The 19,297-nt window shown below is 43.7% G+C and overlaps 1 protein-coding gene across 3 annotated transcripts in view; it reads left to right on the top strand.

Moving 5' to 3' along the window:
- LOC138510246 (zinc-regulated GTPase metalloprotein activator 1A-like) overlaps window positions 1-19,297 on the top strand; it is a 1,057,423-nt gene that overhangs the window by 36,786 nt on the left and 1,001,340 nt on the right. Inside the window, exon 2 of one of the 3 annotated variants that reach the window (XM_069625761.1) lies at window positions 15,564-15,607. The exons of the other annotated variants lie outside the window; for them this stretch is intronic. The gene's annotated coding sequence lies outside the window, so the exon portion shown is untranslated. The remainder of the gene's footprint in view (window positions 1-15,563; window positions 15,608-19,297) is intronic. 3 annotated transcript variants of the gene reach the window in all.

Below are 19,297 nucleotides of genomic sequence, written 5' to 3' on the forward strand. Positions count from 1 at the left end.
CTGTATTGTGGATGTTTTTTTTCTTCAGGAATGTTATGAAATGTTACATTTCTTATTGATCAAGGAGTAAACGCAATCCTATTGAGTTCATTTTCCAATGGCCAGGGTAGGCACCACGAAGAAGATATCTGACAGCCAGAGAAGCTGGTTGGCGATTCCTACGCTCGAAAAAGGAGGCATTGGAAAGAATGACTAATTCACAAGAAATTAAGATATTCTCTTAAAACTGTTGAATAGTTCAGAGGCCACAAAGAAAAGCGTCAGTTTGTTTGAGTCTTTAGGAGAAACTATCCAGGACAGAGCTATTGGCAAACCGTGCCCCCAAGTTCAGGAGTTCCAGGTTATAGAAAGGGATGCACCATGGTTCGATGCAGAATATAGAATCTCGAAAAGAAAACGGAACCATGATTTAATCAGGGGTGTGTACACTGCTGGTCAGATTTATAGTTTCAAAATGGCATAAAAAATTACCTTAAAACAAAAAAAGAATTTGAGAAACAATGGGAGCTTTTTTGAAGGACACCAAATCGTTTTATGTGTATTGCTGTTGTCAAGACAAGCATTATGCCATCCCCTTAGACAAGTATTTCTTGGACCACCAGCCCCTCACGGTTCTAGGCCAAATCCCTTACTGGACATTGGGGCTTATTACGAGTTTGGTGGCATCTCAACGGTACCGTTACTGCCACTTGGTCCAGCGGTATCACTGCCAGATTCTAAGTGGTGGTTTGGCTGTGTTGGTCCCCAATTATGGAGTCCGTAGCCCTCCAGGGTGGATTTCTTTGGTATTTGCTTGATAGAAACATAATGTGGCGTAATTTACATTTTATTTGAGTCTGTGACAAATCTGTGGATGCTGTCCCTTCTCCCCTATGGGGGAGACCATTCCCATGGGGCCAGGGCAGTACGTCCTCGGTACAATAGTTCCCCTGACGGTGGTACACATGGAGAGGATCACATGGGAGAGGAAACCCCTCATGGAACTAGGAATGACCCTACCCTGAGAACGCAATATCCTCGTCAATCACCAGACCCTAAACCCCCCACCCCCTTCCTATAACCCAAAGAACAACCCCTTCCCTAATAGGCTCATGAGCTATAGTCGCCATGCCATTTCCCTAGATAAGTACTGGGACTATGAAGAGCACAACCGACCCAAGGGAGATCAAGGGTAGAAATACTGAGACGAGGAAGAATGGGGATGAGCTGAAAGATATGCTATTGACAACCACTGAGACAAAGAAGATGCATGGAGGAATGTCGAGTGTTCCGCATAACCAACATGAGCAGTATAGACAACTTGGAATAAGTACTGGGATGAAGGAGCAGAGGCATGAAGAGTTCTCCTAAGAACCACAATGAGCAGTCTAGTTGTTGCTGGCTGCTCATTGGCCAATGCAGAGTAGAAAAGGAAGAAGGACTCAGGAAGAAGTTGTCCAGTCCTCCATGAAGGAGCTGCAGGAGCCAGCACGGTGCAGCAAGGTGCAAGGAAGAACACCAGGATGCCAAGAGGGGAGCTGGAAGTACAAGGGCCAGTCCACAGTGGAAGGACCAGAAGGCAAGCTGGCAGAGAGAAGCTCCCGGTGTTCCTGCAGACAGGGAAGTGCATGAAAGGAAGACCACGCTGCCCTGGGAAAGATTGACACTGCAGTGTTCCCGGGCAGACCAGAGCCCACTACAAAGGGGGAGCTCTCAGGCTGGCTGGTGGGAAACTAAGACGGTGCAGTCAGCATCTTATAGTCACAGTACCTGGAAGGCATGTGAACCATGTCTGTCCCCCAACAAGAGAAACCTAAGGGTCTGGGGCCCACCAAACGAAAGCAACAGGAGTCCTCTTCCTTGTGGCTGTACTTGGGAGGAAAGGGCTCAAAGTACCCACACACAAAGAAGGGGGGTTTGGGACCCACTATACGGGAAACACACAATTCCTCTTCCTCGTGGTGGTACTTGGGAGAAAAGGGCACCCAGTTCCCGAACATAAAGAGGGGTCTGGGGCCCAATCCTATGAGAAGAAGGGAAACCACAGAGTGATTTACTAAGGACCATACTTGGCAGGGAAGTGAACCAAGTTGGCCTAAGCGGAAAGAGGGAGGAAAGCAGAGATCTGGGACCTACAAGAGAAGGAACCAGGGCAAAGGAGTCATTGCCACTGGTTGTGGTCCAACAAATGGAGAGTTGCCAAGAGAAGGAACCAGGACAAGGGAGTCGTTGCCCCTGGTTGTTGCGAAATTTGTGCAACAGAGAAATATCTAAGAACTTTATGGAACTTTGTTTTACATTTAAGAACTTTGGGTTTGGAACCTTTGTTACTTGGAACTCTGATTGGATCTACAACCTATTCTTCTGAATTAAGAAGCCCTTTTGTTTTTTATAGATTAGTCAATAGTGAGAGGGATGGAAATAGGCTTCGGACTTGTAACAGTGGACTATTTATTTCAGACAAGACATCCTGACAGTTTCATTAGTTTTGGTTGAGGAAGGGAAACCCCTGTTAGCTTTAGGGACAGGCAGGAGTTTCCCGAGTCCCCCACCCTTTTACTTTCAATAAAAGTAAATGTCAATCAACATGAGCCCACTGTGTCCGAGTCCTACTTCTACATTCTTACAGGTCACTAATGTTTTTTAAGTCTTATCCAACGTGATATGCAGACATCTCAGCATCTGTCCAATAGTCAAGATTGTGGAACTATACATTGGCCCTCATTACGAGTTTGGCGGTAACCATGCCGCCATAGGCTGCATGGCTGCTGCCGAAATCGCGTCGGGGTCCGGGTCCTCGGAATGAGGACTTACCAGGCCATTCTGAGTTCGGAAGGTCCGGTAATTCCTCCCTCCAAGGACCCGGACATGGTCCTTCCCCATTCCCATTTCAGCCCCCATAGGACTGAATGGGAATGGGAGAGGGAGCAAACAACGGGCCATTACGAGATGGCCCGTTGTTTGCTCCCTCTTCCCCTCGCGGGACCCGGTAAGCACGCCTGGTTTTCCCAGGCGTGCTTACCGTGTCACGCGAGGGGAACTCGTAATGCGGCGGTACGGAGTGAACGACGCCGGCACCTTTTACGGCGCCTTTCACTTCGTACCGCCAGGGTCGTAATGAGGCCCATTGTTTTCCAACACCAAGAAAGGTGACAAGCAGGGATCTCAGTTGGTCCCAATGTATTCCTTTTGGATGTTGATTCTAGTACTTATTTTAGGAAAGTTAATCCACCCTCCACCTGAAGGGTTCATTTTATAGCATACTTCCTTATGCAGAAGGCACAGCTAGGTCTCCAACAGGGCCTGCTAAACACAAGTTACTATTTTGGGAATTAGTATGAAATTAAATATAATAAAAACAAAAATGATGGTGTTCAGGCAAAGGGTGAAACCTTGTAGCTAGTTTTTAAATGAATGTAGACATGAGGGGGCAGTCTCATTTTTATTTGAGCCAACTCTTCTGAAAGAGCAGTGCTTGTGTCAGTTATTTTAAGAAGATAGCTGAAAAGGCATCATTAATGATTAAATGGTTTTTTTAAGTTGTTATTTCAAGTTTGCGGCATTCTGATTGGAGAAGTCTCTGGAGGCATATAAGACAAAGGTCTGCTCCATGATTTTAAGGCCGCAAAATCTAGGGCGGTTAGAACTGTCATTTCCTGGAGGGGTTGCAATATAAATTCCTGTGCCAAATAGCAAGTCTCCCTGCAGATAAACCTGGTAGTGCCTTGTGAGTTTAATTGGGGGTGTTCAATTTGAAAATGTCACGCCAGTTAAGAATGTTCCTTATTTTTTAAAAGCACATCTGGGATTTTCTGCTAATCATAAAGTGAATTTCAGTGCAAGTGCGATTGTAGCCTCCCCTGGTGAAGAAAAATACTTATGGTTATGGGAGTTTGTAAGGCACTGTCCATTGGATAGGGATGGGATATAACTAAATTTGGTGCATTAAGTCACCCCAAATAGCTCGAAAAGCAAGAGCTTGGGCGATGGAAAAAGAGTCAGATGTCCAAAATATATATAGGCTGCCCACTTTAGCCTTATATACAGACTTACGTACACATATACGATGGCAAGGGGAAATCTGTGAAATAAGATCCCCAGAATGTGTACCCACTCCTCAATAAATTAAGAAAGTGTGCAGGAGGAAGCACAAAGTGCGCTTGCAAAATAGGATTCAAAGATCTGGTTCATTTTCTGTTAATTTGCTGCTGTTTCTCTGTTTTGCATAAGCGTGGAATGCATGGGAGCTATGTTATATATAATTAATTATAATGGTCAGACTTTTATATATTGCAAGTTCGAATATGTTAAAGTTGTTTGTTTATTTTGGGCTTGTTCTGTGTGAATTGTATGAAAAATATTAAACCTGTTTTTAAATGTTGCTGACTTAATAGAGAAATACGATTAAATATTAATTAGTACTCCAGGTCATTGCATGGTAGGCTTTAAAGATCACTTAATTGGGCCTTTGGAGGTTACCTCCTGAGAATTATTTGGGAATGTTATTGCACATGTTCTGTTTCAAAGCTCCAGAAGGCTGTTGCATTGGTGAAAAAGTGTCTAGGAATAAAAATACCTTTCTCAATTATTTGGAGCCTATTTTCTCTGCCCAAAACCTTTGAGCATTTGATGACCATTTCATAGAGGGGTCTGGTGGTGTTAACTAAGCATTTGAATCAATTAATTGGCTTGTTAGTTTAAACCTATTAATAATAACTTAATTGGATTGGAATACAGGGCAAATTAATTATGAAAAATGTGACATGCATTTACCATGTCTGCCCATTAACCATGTGCCAGATGGGCAGAGTATCAAAAGATTACCATTTTTCCTCTAGGACACTATGTAATAATACATACAGGTGACACCAAAATGAATATTGTCGATAAATATGCATGGTGGCATCAAACACAAACCTCACTTATACAGAAAGTGTGCAGGCACATTATTTAATAAAGGAAAGTTGGGTATGCATACCACCTCCTTGTCCATTATGCTCATACTAGCTGTACCAAGGAACAGCATATGCCAATTTTTTCCATGACACAATCCTGGTTCAATTATTGTACTCATTAATACATTTGTCAGCTGTGCAAAGTAACTGGAGATGAAAGGGTTTTAGCAATGACACTACCATAACAATTAAGGACATTTACTGAAAAATGATGTGCATGGTGGCACCAAACACAAATCTTGCATGTATAAAAATAAGCGAGCTGGAAACACAGCGGCACATTGGCCAACATTCTTGCACAGTCCAGGACTCTGTCCTGACTACAGTGCTACTGAAGTCTCATCCATTCAGCACCTCCTTCTAGGCCTCCCCGCCATGGCCCAGAGCAACTGGCGAGCAACATTTTAGGGTGCCGCGAGCAACATGTTGTTCCCGAGCTACACGTTGGGATCCCTGCTCTAGAACAACCTGCGCCTTTATGGGGCCCGATTCTCCCTCGGTTCCCCGCCCCTCACGTTTTGCGTGCTCCTGTCTGCTTCCGGGGGAGGGCTAACGTGTTCCTCCCCAATCCCCGCCCCCTGACCTGTTGGAGTCGTGGGGGAGGAGGTGGCTGGCCAACCCCCACTAAGGGGCGGCGCCCGCCATGCCACCTTCGCTGGCGCGTTCGCCCGCCATAGCAACCTTTCTGCTATCCGAAAGAGGTGTTAATTAATGGCACCTTACGTGATGTCGTTTGTGACCAAGGGTGCGCTGGGAAGGAGGGGTAAGGGGGCAGTTTCTCCCCAGGTTGGCTGGGCTGTTACTCCTGGACCAGAGCTGCAATATGGAAACAAATCATTGAAAAAGAGAAATCCTTCAGAATCCAGCCTGCCCCAAAGAACCCGATTGCTGCAAGACATGCTTGACTTCTGTGTACATGGGGTGAGGCACTAGTCTTGATTTAAGCAATGTTGCTGATGTGCCTGGGTAGCCCCCCAGACATGGGCCTCCATAGTGATTGAGATGGAGAAGAGCCTAGGCCACAGGCACATGCACATACCACCCAGCAACAATATACACATTTAAATGACCGATTCTGTGACCATGCATGGCAATGTTGGCACCACTGCGACCCATACACCATTGGTCTGTTGCAATCCTCCGCATCTTATCATGACTCCTACTTCCCAAGGAAGGGGCACTATCTTGTCAGATGTTGTCATTGGTTTCAATTTGTAGGAATGCTTCCCATATTTTCTGGTTATTTCTTGATCACTAGTGGGTTCCCTACAAAAAGGGTTTACTAGCACCCATTGATGTTTCTATATAGTGGTCACATAAATGGCTTCTGGATTGTTTGTGGTACTCCACTTTTGTGCATGCACAGAAAGACATTGATATATTAATTTTTAGTAGACTAAAAACTAAGGGGACCGTTCACAGTTGTGCAGATTTTTTTAAGGGAAATATGCTGGAGAAACTTAGCACCTCCGTCGGTGGTATTTCTGAAAAGCCACCCAGTTCAAAGTTTACCACCGGTGGAGGTGGCATTTCAGAAATACCACCTCTGCCAGTGGTAAAGTGAAAATGTTTGTTCTTAAACATTTCTTTCAGACTTTTCCACCCTCAATGTGAAGGTTGAAATAGATTTTGTACAGTAGTGCCTCATACGACTGCTGTACATTTTTGTAAGCGCAGGGGTCAATTCAGACAATTTTATGCATTGCATGGGCAAGGGGGGAAGTGGAAGGGGAAACGAAGATGGTCACTTTTACCCCCCCTTGCCATGGCCCTTAGTAAAAGCTTTTGCAATGAATTGTATTTGGGATTTTCTGCAGAAAGTCTGCCTAAAGCAATGCTGCCGGTATTTTCAGGAATACTGCATGTGGTTTTTGATGAAACTCTAAATTGGGTGGATGGTGAATTGAGTGATATTTGCCACATACTGCTGATTACCACTCAATTCTATATGATCCCCCTAAGTTTGTGATCATTTTTAATTTTCTTGTCCAACACTCTTATGTGTCCAACCAAAGACACCATAGAAGTCAACAACATATTCGCATATGTAGACATAGTCGCATGAACACAGACGCATCCAACCACATATACTTAACACAGTCACAAATACACTCGCACACATCACTGCAGTCACACAAACTGAACCAAACACACACACATGCCTCCTTCCTTTAAAACACAAATGCATATAATAGATTGCTCTTACTCGCTCTAATCACCAGATCCAGGCTGTTAGGCAGAATCATATGCAGTACCATTTGGGAACACCACACACAATTAAGACTACAAGTGCAAGTACAAATTCACCTTTGGTACAAGCCTGTACTACACAGTAAAGTGGTAGCGATGGCTGAGCAGCCAGACGTATCTCAAGAGTAAAGTGAGCAGTATCAGAACTTACACAAAGGACATCAATGACTATGGTTCAAGCAAACACTGATTCAAGGTTTCTGAGTAAAAGAATATACATTTATTTACACCATCAATTATAAAACCGTTCACTAATGTAAAGCAGCAAAAAATCACAATCTTCATACACTACACAACACCCAATCAATTCTGGACAACTTAAGCTCACAATGAAGTGTGAGCAAAATGGCACTCCAGCAATTTAAAAGGGAGGGAAAGGACAAGGTTATCAAAAATCAACAACACCAACAAGTAATGGGCAGGGCAATCTAGAAAAGGCTTACTACAACTAAGGTTCAAATCAATAGGCCTGGGCTAATGTTAATGGTTCAGAGTCTTTGCAGAGGATCACACAGTTCAGAGTAGTTTGCGGTTAAGGCTTTGCTAAGAGTTCAAAACGAAGTTGATCGGAGGAAAAGTTATTTAAAAGAGTAGAGGAGGACAAGCCTTCGGAGAGACGAAAGATTTCAAACACTTTCACTGCGGTCGGACGGAACGAACGACCGGATTTGAACAGTACCTTAGATCAAGAAGAATGCTGTCGCTGAGGCGGTAGTTCCTGGCAGTTTCTGCAGGCTCACGGTTCCTGAAGTGACTGTCGGACTGACAAGGAGGAGGAAGACTGGAGGGTTCTGTGCTGCCCAGGGAAGGAGCCAGCAGTAGAGCAATGCGACAAATAAAAGGTGCGCTCCTTAAAAGCACAAATGGACTCTCTCTCACTGGCTACCCGGTATCCTGTAGCAAAGCAAATTCGATCAGACTGAAGAGGAGGTCCAAGGACTTTATGAGCTGGTTGGTCCCACCAGGCTCAAGGGGAGAAGACTCTCTGCGGATCTTAACTGTCGTCGGAGTTTCGAGCGATTCGGACCTGCAGCAGGGCTTCACTGGGGTGTCCAGTAGTTGCAGCAGTCGTCTTCCTTCAGCTCCTCGTTGGTTCTCTCGTTCCAGTGGCGGCTCTGCCTTCCAAGTCCCAGAGACCTGCTTTTAAGCAGTTTTCCCCCATTCGCACAGCCTGGCTGTCAGTCACACAGCAGGGTGGCTGTCCTGGCAGGACAGCCACCTAGCCAATCAAACTAGAGTGTGCCTTGGGTCTCCAAGGAGACCCTGTGCAGGGGGCCTCAAACCCCTCCCTCACATCCTATCCACCCAGAAACTCAGGTGCCTAAGAAGGGCTTCTGTGTAGAAGCCAGCCAAAGGATGGCGAACAAAGGAAGCAAACCTGGTTTGGCGTGCACAGTAAAACACGAGAAATACCTTTTACAAAAAGAAATGGCGAATTAACCTGACCGGAACCAAATAAAATTAAAAGGGGTCCAGCGGATTAAAGTTCAAGCTACCACCATAGCCTCTAACAGTACTGAGGCTATTTTCATAGCTCGCGGTAAAATACAAATGGTAGATACCACTGCCACCAGCCAAATCTTAGAGAAAGGGGAACGAAATAATGTTCCACAAGAAACAGACAAAAAGGGATAACTATTAACCCTTCCAGTACTCTATGGAAGATAGTTTGTACTGGGTCTGTACATTTAAAAAGACTAGTAAAGTCAATGGTAACTTTACATGTTCTGGGAGACAGTAGTCAGTCCCAGAAAATGGAGTTTAAAGTGGGAAGTCTAAAATGACAACCCTGTGTCACTGCACTAAAGGTGCTGTGTGACACACAGGAAAAAGATGATGCCTATGGAGTAGGTGAGACTCCATAGTCCATGAGCACAAAATGTACAACACATAGCCAAAACTCATGTAAGAGTGGGAAAAAAAGGCTCACACTCTTACCAGGTGATGAGATTAAATCCTAGAAATCCAGCAAAGCTGCTGAGGGACTCGGTATGTAAGAGAAATTAGCCATTCTGGAAAATTCTCCCTAACACAGGCGAACTCCCTTCTTGGTTCCCTCTTGGTTCCCTCTTGGTTCCTTCTGCTTCCATGAATTTAATATGCAGCCACCTTTCCAAAAAGTGCAACTTGAGAGCACAACAAAACCCAAGTCCCCTCAGCATCTTACCCTCTTTGTTGTCCAAGTGCAGATTCCATGCATACAATTAACAGCAAGACCCCGACCACAGCTTCTTGCCATGTCTGGTTGAGGCAGACTGACATATCGAGGTGTCTACTGTTTACATGTTAGCCAGGATAATGGAAGGGGATGAGTGATGGGGAATTGGTGATGAAGTAGTGTGGGCAAGAGAAAGGGGTGCATTTGAGTTAAGGGAAGTAGACGTGTTAAGGGATGGAGCAAAAGGGGAACGGAGGCCTAAAAGTAAGGAAGGGTTGGGGGTGTTACGGTTCATTGAGGATGTGGTGCATTGGAAGGGTACCGGAGTGTGATTTGTAAGGACAATTGGGTAAATGAGACGCACATAAATCTGGAAGTTTAGGTCAGCAGGTTACCTTTGTGCCTCTCCTGCACACCACTGCACACAACCGTGGGACTGGCTTGATTCCCCCCCCTTCTTTTTTCTGATGAAATGATGCATACCTGCTGTATGAACATGTTGTTTTAATTGAGGCTTTTAAAAATATTTTGTCAGATTGCTTTATAATGTGACTTGTTACTTTGAAAGGCAGTTTTATTAAACACTACTAGTTTAGCCCTTGAATAACTACTTTGCAGAAAGTGATTTGTTGGTTCTAATATCGAAGATAGAACAAGAGAAGATGAAGTCTGCCCTGCTTTCTAAACTGGAAACAGTGGAACAAGGCCGCCAGGGCTCAAATCTCTACCTTCCAATATTCACTCATAGTGTGATCCTGAGCAAACCACTCCTCATCACTGTACCTTATTTTCCTTAACTATAGGGAAAGTCTCCCACATATGGGCTTATGATCTATAGTGTTACTCAGTACATAATGATGATATTAAGCATTTATATAAAGCATGCTGGTAGGGAGGCAGGATGCCAACGGGGGTCTTTTGTTATGCAGAGGTGGGATTGACAGGGTGCCAGATATGGGTTTTGTGTTGTGGGCTAGGGATGCAGGAAGCATGGCCAAGGTATTTTGCCATGTCAGCTCGTCTTTGCAAAGACAGACCCCCTGCTTAGGCTTAGGCTAAGGCTGGGCTCTACTAATCACTTCTCGATCTTCACCAGCTCTTTCAATTAGTATAAAACCAGAGATGGGATGGGAGAAAATGTAGCCAGCTGTCAAATTTCAAACTGGGACACAGGGAAATCTGGGCTCAAATCCCAGCTTTACCATTTCATCAAACTATATAACCCTGGTGAAATAATTGTTATGTTTGTTGTGTGAGGGAGGTTACCTTGAGCCAGGTGTAAGACTCTCTTCTTCTCTCTAAACCTACCAGAACTTTCTTGGTGTTATAAAAACATGGCACAATGCTCCAACCACAAACCTGTCCGGACTATACTGCAGTGATGATCCCTAATAAGGGTTAAAACTGGTATGTAGATGTCCTAAAGCTTGTCAAAAGGTCTCTTGGGTTGATTGAGCTATGTATATAGTAGCACAGCCCTCTAAGACGAAGACAATTTCCTGGAGAAAAAGGTTTGCAGTTGGGATCATTTGCATACCCACAATGCCTTGCTGATGTGGTTCAGAACTATAGATGAACTTCCAGCGTTGGCTACTAGGTGACGTTGTGTAATGTGTCTTGGCTCAAATGGACTATTGCACTTAAAAAACATTGTTAAAGGGACGTTATGCTTATTGAAAAACTGCACCAGTTATGGTAAGCTATGCAACCATAACTCGTGCCACCACCATTCACTGCCAAGTCTAACAAATACTGTACTGTTGCCAAGACTAGCATGTCGTGTAAGTACGATAGAGGGGACAACCGTGCATTTATATACTTAAGGTAAGTTTTCTTTATGGCGCGCAAGATGTGCGATGACGTCATTGCTGCAAGCACAGTGGCATTCTAGATGAAGACCAAAACATCAGAGAAATGCTTACAGTCACTCATACAACAAAGGAAGCCACCACGTTTCGCTTGACCTAATACAAGTAATATCCCAATCTAATGTAACACAGTGTCAATTTCTGCATCTCTTCATAGTTATTCCCATCACTTTGTCTCATATGTATAAGCTTGAGGAAAGTTTCTACTCGACGGAACAGCGTGGTGTCATCCTGACTGATGTCAAATGAAATGTAGAGAACGCATCACAAAATATATGTACATCTCAATACTCCTAATCTAATACATTTAATATCTCTATTTCTAATGACAAAAGACACATTTGTACATATTCCACTAACAATCCTCTTCACATTGGCATCATATGTTAGTAACAGCAACAGAATATATGGATCATATTTGTGAGTTCATCTCAACCCTTTGGACACAGCTTGTTGACAGAATGTACAGTATAACGAGTTTGTTTGTTTGTTTATTTATTTGTTGTGCGCGCCGGACCCTGAGGTAGCAGGGCGCATGTGACAAGAGGGTTTACAGCTTGGTTACAGAAGTTACAAGTTTACAGAAGTTACAAGTTTACAGAAGTTACAAGTTTACAGAACATGGTAGAACAGTTTTTGGCTCCAATAGAGTACAAGTACAAGCGGTATGCTGACACGTCAGCAGGCTGACGTAACATAATAGCAAATCTATATCAGGTACAATGCGTGGGGAAAATGAGGGTTACATAGCATTCTCAGTGAGCCATTTTATTTTGTTCTTTCTGAATTTGTTTAACGTTGGGTCAGATCTAAGTGCGTGAGGTTGGGAGTTCCACAATTGAGCTGCCCTAACTGGGAAGCTGGACCCTCCAATGGTGGACAGTTTAAATCTGGGCACTAGAAGGCAGTTGGGGCTGGTTATTCTTGTTGGTCTAGTAGAATTTTTTCTAGTAAATCGTTCTGTTAAGTAGCTAGGGGCTTTGTTGTTTAAGCATTTGTGGATGAGGGAGGCAGATTTGAGGTTGATTTTTTTTCTTGGGTAGAGAGCCATTTATGTTTCCGTCTTATTACAGAAATATGTGCTCTTCTGATAATACTTAGGGCCGCTCTAAGTGCATTATTTTGGAGCACTTGTATTCTGTTGATGGTTAGTTTAGATGCCCCTATGTAGAGGGAATTACAATAATCTAATTTTTAAAGGATAAGGGCTCTGGATAAATTTAGGCAACTGTCATCTGATAGGAATTGTTTCCCGGCTCGAATTAATTTACATGTATAGGCCGTGGATGAGGCCAATGAGTTTACCTGTTTGGTAACGGATAAGGTCGAATCGAGATAGAAACCTAATGTTTTGACTTCTCTGGCGACCTTGATGGTGTTCCCATCAATGATGAATGCTGAATAATTAGGGTTGAGTTTAGAGATGCGAGCTGTGGTACCCAGGATGATGAGCTCTGTTTTGTCATCGTTCAGGCATAGGCCATGGTTGGCCATCCATGCCTGAACGATGCTATAGACTCTGTTCACCAAAGCCAGATCTTCCACATAATCCCCAGTAAGTGGTAGGAGAATCTGGGTATTGTCTGCGTAATTGGTATAGGTGATACCCAGGTTGTCAAGAGCGTCAAAGAGTGGCTTGGTGAAGATATTGTAGAGTGTTGGTGAGACACAAGATCCCTGGGGCACTCCAGAAGTGATAGGTATCGGGTCTGCTGCCGCTGAGGGGGAGAACACCCTCATAGTCCTGTCACTAAGGAATGACTGTATCCAGACTATAGCCTCCCCTGAAAAGTGGGCCGCAGAGTCCAAGTGATTACACAGGACTCTGTGGTCCACCAGGTCAAAGGCGGCAGAGAGGTCTAGTAGGAGGAGGAGTGCTAATTTAGCCTCGTCTCTGAGTGAGTCTATTTGGGCCTTTAAGTCGATAAGGGCAGTCTCTGTGCCATGTTGAGGTCGGAAACCGGATTGGCAGGCGCCAAGGAGATGGTTCACCTCAAGGAAATTCTGAATTTGGGTGTATGCTACCTTATCTAGTATTTTTAATAAGAAAGGCACCGTGGTGATGGGCCTGTAGTTTGTGGGAATGTTGGGGTCCAGTATTTGTTTTTTCAGAAGGGGGAGTACCCAGGATTCCTTTAGGTTACGTGGAATTTTGCCAGTAGTGAAGGAGGCATTGATGAGGTTGGTGATGAAGGGAGCTAGATCTCTAGCAGCGTCCTTGATCAGTTGTGCTGGGCATTGGTCGCCTTTGCAATTGGATGGTTTAAGTGCAAGAATAGTTTTCTCTACCTCGAGCACTGAGACCTTAGAGAAGTTAAATTGGGTGAGTTCTTTGGGTTTCGGTACAGGTGTTTTGTTCAGAGGAAATTGGGTTTGGGCTGATAGTGTAACTTTCTTTAGAGCAATTTTAGTTTGGAGGTTGGCCACTTTGTTGGTTAAGGCCAGCTGAATGTCTGTGCACCAGGTTTTATCTTTAATAGAGTCATCCTGTACTGCAATAGGGGTTTCCAATTCTTTTAGAATAGAGAAGAGCTCCTTCATACTTGAGTTGGCTTGGGTTATACGTTTCTTGTTTGGCCAGGATGATATCCTCTTTGTATTGCGTTGAGATATTTATTAGATTAGTTTTATTTTCTGCGGTGGGATGTAGGTTCCATACCGTTTCAAGTTTTCTTTTCTGTAGTCTTAGGTTTTTTAGGTGGGGTGTAAACCAGGAGATGAGATGCTTTTTTCGTTTACTGTTCCTAAGTTTAAGCGGAGCAATGCTGTCAAGAGCATTGGTCATAGCATTATTGAATTCCTCCACTAGGAGGCCTGGGTCAGTATGGTCTGGTAAGGAGTTGAGATTAGGTAGTATATGGGGCAAGATATTGTCCGCTGTGACATTTTTCTTGTTTCTGGTTAATGTGGGTATGGGGAGGGGTGTTAGAGCCGTGGGTCTTTTAGTATTGAGAGTAAAGGAAATTAAGTGATGGTAAGTCCATATTTGCGGGGCGATGGATGTAATGGAGAGGTTACAGTTGTGACTGGCAACCCAGTCGAGAGTTCTCCCTTTGGTATGGGTGGACATATTCACTTTCTGCGTGAAACCTAGTTCTGTCAGGATGTTGGCTACGGAGGTGGCCTGGTGATCATTGATATCATTGTACCCTAGGTTAAAATCTCCTAGCACTAGGGTTTGTGAGGAGTTTTTTAGCTTCTCAGAGATAACCGTGGTAATATCTTCATTGAAGGTGCTTATTGGGCCTGGGGGTCTGTAGAGGAGATGGATATTTAATGTTTGAGAGTTGGTGGTGGGTAGTTTAATGGCGAGAAACTCACTGGATTTAAGGTTAGGTGTAGAGGTGATTCTCATGGAGGGATTGGTTTTGGCGATGATCGCTATTCCACCACCTTGTGCATCTAGTCTGTCAGCTCTAAGGATAGTGTAGTTGTCTGGGACTGCTAGCGTTAGTGCTGGACCTGCTGCTTCATGGAGCCAGGATTCAGTAATGGCGATGAAGTCAAGGTCATCTTCCAGGATAATGTGTGCTATGTCTGTAGCATGAGCAACTAAGGATCTAGCATTGGTTAATGCGCATTTAAGGTCGGGTTCTGGCTGTATAGTATGACGCAGGTTGGCGGTGGTGAGTTGGTTAGTAGTGGGCTTGTTTCTTTTAGGGTGGGGTTTGCGGCTAGGAGGAGCGGTGGTTTTCAGAGGTGGAGGTAGTTTCGGTCGAAGGTGATCCAGGTTAATGTTATATTTATTGACCGGTTCGAATATTTTAGGTAGTCGTGCCCAGAGTCTGTGGTTTCTCTGTGCTATATTGCACGGGAATTTGGAGATAGGTTGCATATGAGAGAGTATGTATGTATGTATCATGTTGGGTACAAGTGATACTCTGTATATACGTTTTATATTCAGTCAAGAGCGATTGATCCGTGATAAATATTTATATAATTATGAACAAATATGTTGATTTTGTTCTTGTTCATTTAGAGAGACATATGCCATAACGAGTAAGTTGCAAGTTACTTTAAGGCATGTCCCTTTGACCTTGATCTTTGAGTTTCTTATAGATTTATCTACGTTCGACCTCTGATACAGGAAAAAGTGAGGTTTTTTGTTTGATTTTCTTTATACTGACAATTCTTTGTTTGGATACAAAACTTAAGAGGACTTATGACTGAATTGTATTATTTGTATAGTTTACCGTCTGCCCTGAAGATAGACCTGCGGTCCGAAATGAAGTTAATGTCTGTCTCTAAGTGACTGTCTGAAATATGCTATATAAAAAAGGATAATTGAAAAGAGTTTTGTGTTTTTTGTGTTGTTGAAAATTGATAACCAGTACATTGTTTATAATGTTTCAGCATTTGTATGCATGAGAGTGTGCGGTCAGATCGCTGCAGGCAAGGTAAGTGTTTACCAAACAAAAAGTGTATATATCTTTTTTATTTTATTGTTCTGGTTTACAATACAGATAAGAAATGTAAACCTTTCACAATTCTAGATCAACATATCTAAAACAGTTTGACTAAAATGGACAAGTAAAACGCAGAAACCAAATCCATATATAAAAACATTATGGAATTATCGGTAAAGCAGCAATAGTGCTCTTGGGCGTGGATACTTGCTGATATTGGCTCAACCTGCATGGATATGTTTTCTGACACTGTTATTAAGGGAAAAGCAACAGGAGTGTTCTTGCTTGTGGATACAGGCCATACTGGCATAGGCTGCATGGACATGGTTTTGTATAGTGGCATTATTATATGTGTGATGAATCCCAGGGTATTGTCACTGCTCTCATAGGGGGAGCCCCTTCCAATGAGGGCAGGAGTCTGGGGGGGCGCTACCCGATATTCCCCCTGGGGGTGGTTCTCAGCGGGAGGATCTCCTGGGGAGGGAAACCCTCTATGGGACCAGTGACGATTATCCTGGGAGAACGCAGTATGTACCACCTCCACTTCTGTCCCCTTTATCTTTTTACCCCACGGTCCTATATACCTGTGTCGGGTAGAAGACCTAATCCACAAGGGACATACTGAGATGAGGAAGAATGAAGGCTACCCAGATGGAGTACATGCCAACTCTGGGAAGAAGAAGACCCGTTGAGGAGGAAGGAGCCTACTGCGGAAACAACATAAGCAGTACAGTCAACAAGAGCACCATCTAAAGATAGAAAGGGAAGAAGAACTATGTGGTTTGTCCGATTCTACCTGGAAGAACCAAGAGCCAGCTGGAGGCTTGCTGCAGAGAACAGGAAACACTGATCAAGGCTCCACGAACATGTGCAGTGTTCCTCTTTACAAAGGCTGTAGAACTGGAGACCCGGGAAAGACCGCGAGTTGCACCACACAGTCCGACGAAAACGACACCAAGAGAGCCCAGACCCGGCAAGGCTGCGGGGACGTGCTGAGACTGCTGGAATGCGTGCGAAAGCTCTAGCAGGAGGAAGCAAAACTGCAAATCCGCTCGAGCAAGGTTGTATCGCCATAAGGGGTACATGGGTTACTGTAACGGATGGTAGAGATAACGGAGAGTGAAGGAGGCAGTTGGGGAAGGCTGAAGACTCCCATCTGGCTCATACCAGTACTTGGAAAGAGCCAAGAATGGGACCTATGATAAAGAGTGCCTGGCAGGTTAGTGAACTAGGCCTGATTGCTAGATATGAAGCCGGGGAAGCCCCGCAAGGGCAGTACAAAACAGTCTGCGACCCCTACAAATTTAGGAAGCCCTACAAGAGCCATATGCAAGGGGCAGGGACCTGTATCAGTTCGGAAGTCTAGAAAAGCATGCAACCGGAAGTCTAGAAAAGCATGCAACCAAGTGTCTGGAACCCATATCAAACCGGGGCGGTCGTGAGAAGTATGTAAACCGTAGTCTGGGACCCACACATTGGAAGATGAACTTTTGCTAAGAGATAATAAGGGTCGAGTACCCATTGTGAAAAGAAGGAACGTTTTTGAACACTGATATCTACCGAAGTCTGACCGGATAGTGAACCAGGCTTGTCACTACAACATTGGGGAACCTGAGAACGACCAGTGGAAGACCTCTACATATTTGAAGGAGTATCCAAGTTTAAGAACTTTTGAGTTGAAAAGGAGAAGAGGAAACAAGAGTTTATCAGAAAGTGAACATTGAACTGTAATCCAGAAGGAGGGAGCCATCCTTTTGGATCTAGAAGACACCCAATTTTCTTTAGTTAACTAGAGTGTATGGGATGGAAATAGGTTTGGACACAGGACGGTGGACATTTGACTTTATTGGACATCCTGACAGATTCCTTAGTCTGTTTGTTGAGGTAGGGCAACCCCTCTTAGAAATAGGGCAAGATAGGGTTTTCTTTACTTGAAAAAAGTATTTGCCAACAACTATGCCACCACTGTGTCAGACTCTTACTTCTGCACCCTTGCACAGGGCATTCAGGGAAAAGCTAAATGTGTTCTTGAATGTTGATAATATCTTATATTGGCACAGGCTGCATGGGCATGGTTTCTTACAGTTTCTTACACTAATGCTGGCATTTATGGACAAAGCAACATGAGTGTTCATGTGTGCAGATACTGGCCTATATTTGCAAAGGCTGCATAGACCTGGCTTCTTGGGGCCTGATCACGAGTTGGGTGGTAGCCCTTAAATGCGTCGGTAACAATGTTACTGCTGCATTTAAGGGTCTGCCCAATCTCGAGTCTGGCGTGTTTACCCCTAGGTTAGAGCTGATTACAAACCAGAAGTAATAAGGATGGTACTTTTATTAAGTTAACTATAATATGTCTGGCAAAGACCAGTATGTGTTAACTTTATATTTTTTTGAAAGGGTTGTCTTGCAATTCCATTCATAAACATTTAAGTTGTTACATAATACATAATTACAGTATTGCTACTGTAAAACACCGCATTAGCTCTATGCTTTACAGTAAAGTGTAGTTAGTGTATCAATCTCGTAGTGTCAACTATATTTCATTTTGTTGGGGAAGATTCATCATACTGACGAGTGAACACTTTTGAAAATGTACATGCGCACTATCACACAACCAAATACATCTGATGGCAAACCTAGTTCTGTGACATGCTGGTTGCATGCATCTTGCAACGGGTGCTCAACCCATGAGGAAATCCCATACTCCTTGACATTATATCTTATCACCGCAAACTACAATAGTCTACGTAGTGTGCCTAGTTCTCTGCCTGCTACGCCATCCACCCTACTTTGTGTCTTACTTTCTTTCCTCTTACATAATGAATACACATAGCTACGGTTTACACAAAGTAGTGATCAAAAGTTCCCTCCAGTCTGTACATCCACAGTTCTACTGCACTGCCATACACTGTAGTTGGCCTACATAGCTTGCTTTGCTCTATGATTATGATTGCAGTATATATTCGCACATGCAGGGGGGAGCTAGCCATACTGCCTTCAGAGCCTTTTTATCATATCTCTTTATTTGTGTCCATTCATGCAGCTAACCTTTTTATATTTTACAGACACTCATCATAAAGTCTTTTTGCCCACTTGCATAGTTGAGTAGTTTTTATGAATGGCGAATACCATTTGCATGGGACGTTTGAAACTTGGATTTATCATTTACATTGTTTGCAGTACATGTCAAATAAAGGTTTCACTTTGCATGACTGGCCTCTGGGTGGCAGCAGTGTCCCAAACATAAAGTAGCTTTGTGGTGGCATGCACCATTACACAGAAAGCACATTTAAATTTACTGTCATCCATTGACATGGGTCGAGTGCATTTCTCTTATGTTGAGTAGGTAAACTAAGATACTTGACCTGCAGGTCTAGTGAAATTTCAAAGCATTTGCAATGCCTGACTCATCTCACTAATGTCTTACTGTATTGTTGCTTATGTTATGTCTTGGGTACAAATAACTTCTGGTGGCATTACAAATATGAGTACAATATTACTACTAATCAAATGGGTTTGTTTGCTAAGCAAGAACTTTTTAATTAGAAAACTCTGCTGATCAGTTTTGGAAAACTAATTTATGCCTTGCATATGTGGAATACACTGGTGTGCCTTGTGGTTGGCCGAAAAGCGAGTTACATCTCTCGTTTCTCATTCTGCGAGCCGACATGCGCATAG

Source organism: Ambystoma mexicanum, chromosome 6p (genome assembly GCF_040938575.1).
Source record: "Ambystoma mexicanum isolate Mex_15411 chromosome 6p, UKY_AmexF1_1, whole genome shotgun sequence".
Classification (NCBI taxonomy): domain Eukaryota; kingdom Metazoa; phylum Chordata; class Amphibia; order Caudata; family Ambystomatidae; genus Ambystoma; species Ambystoma mexicanum.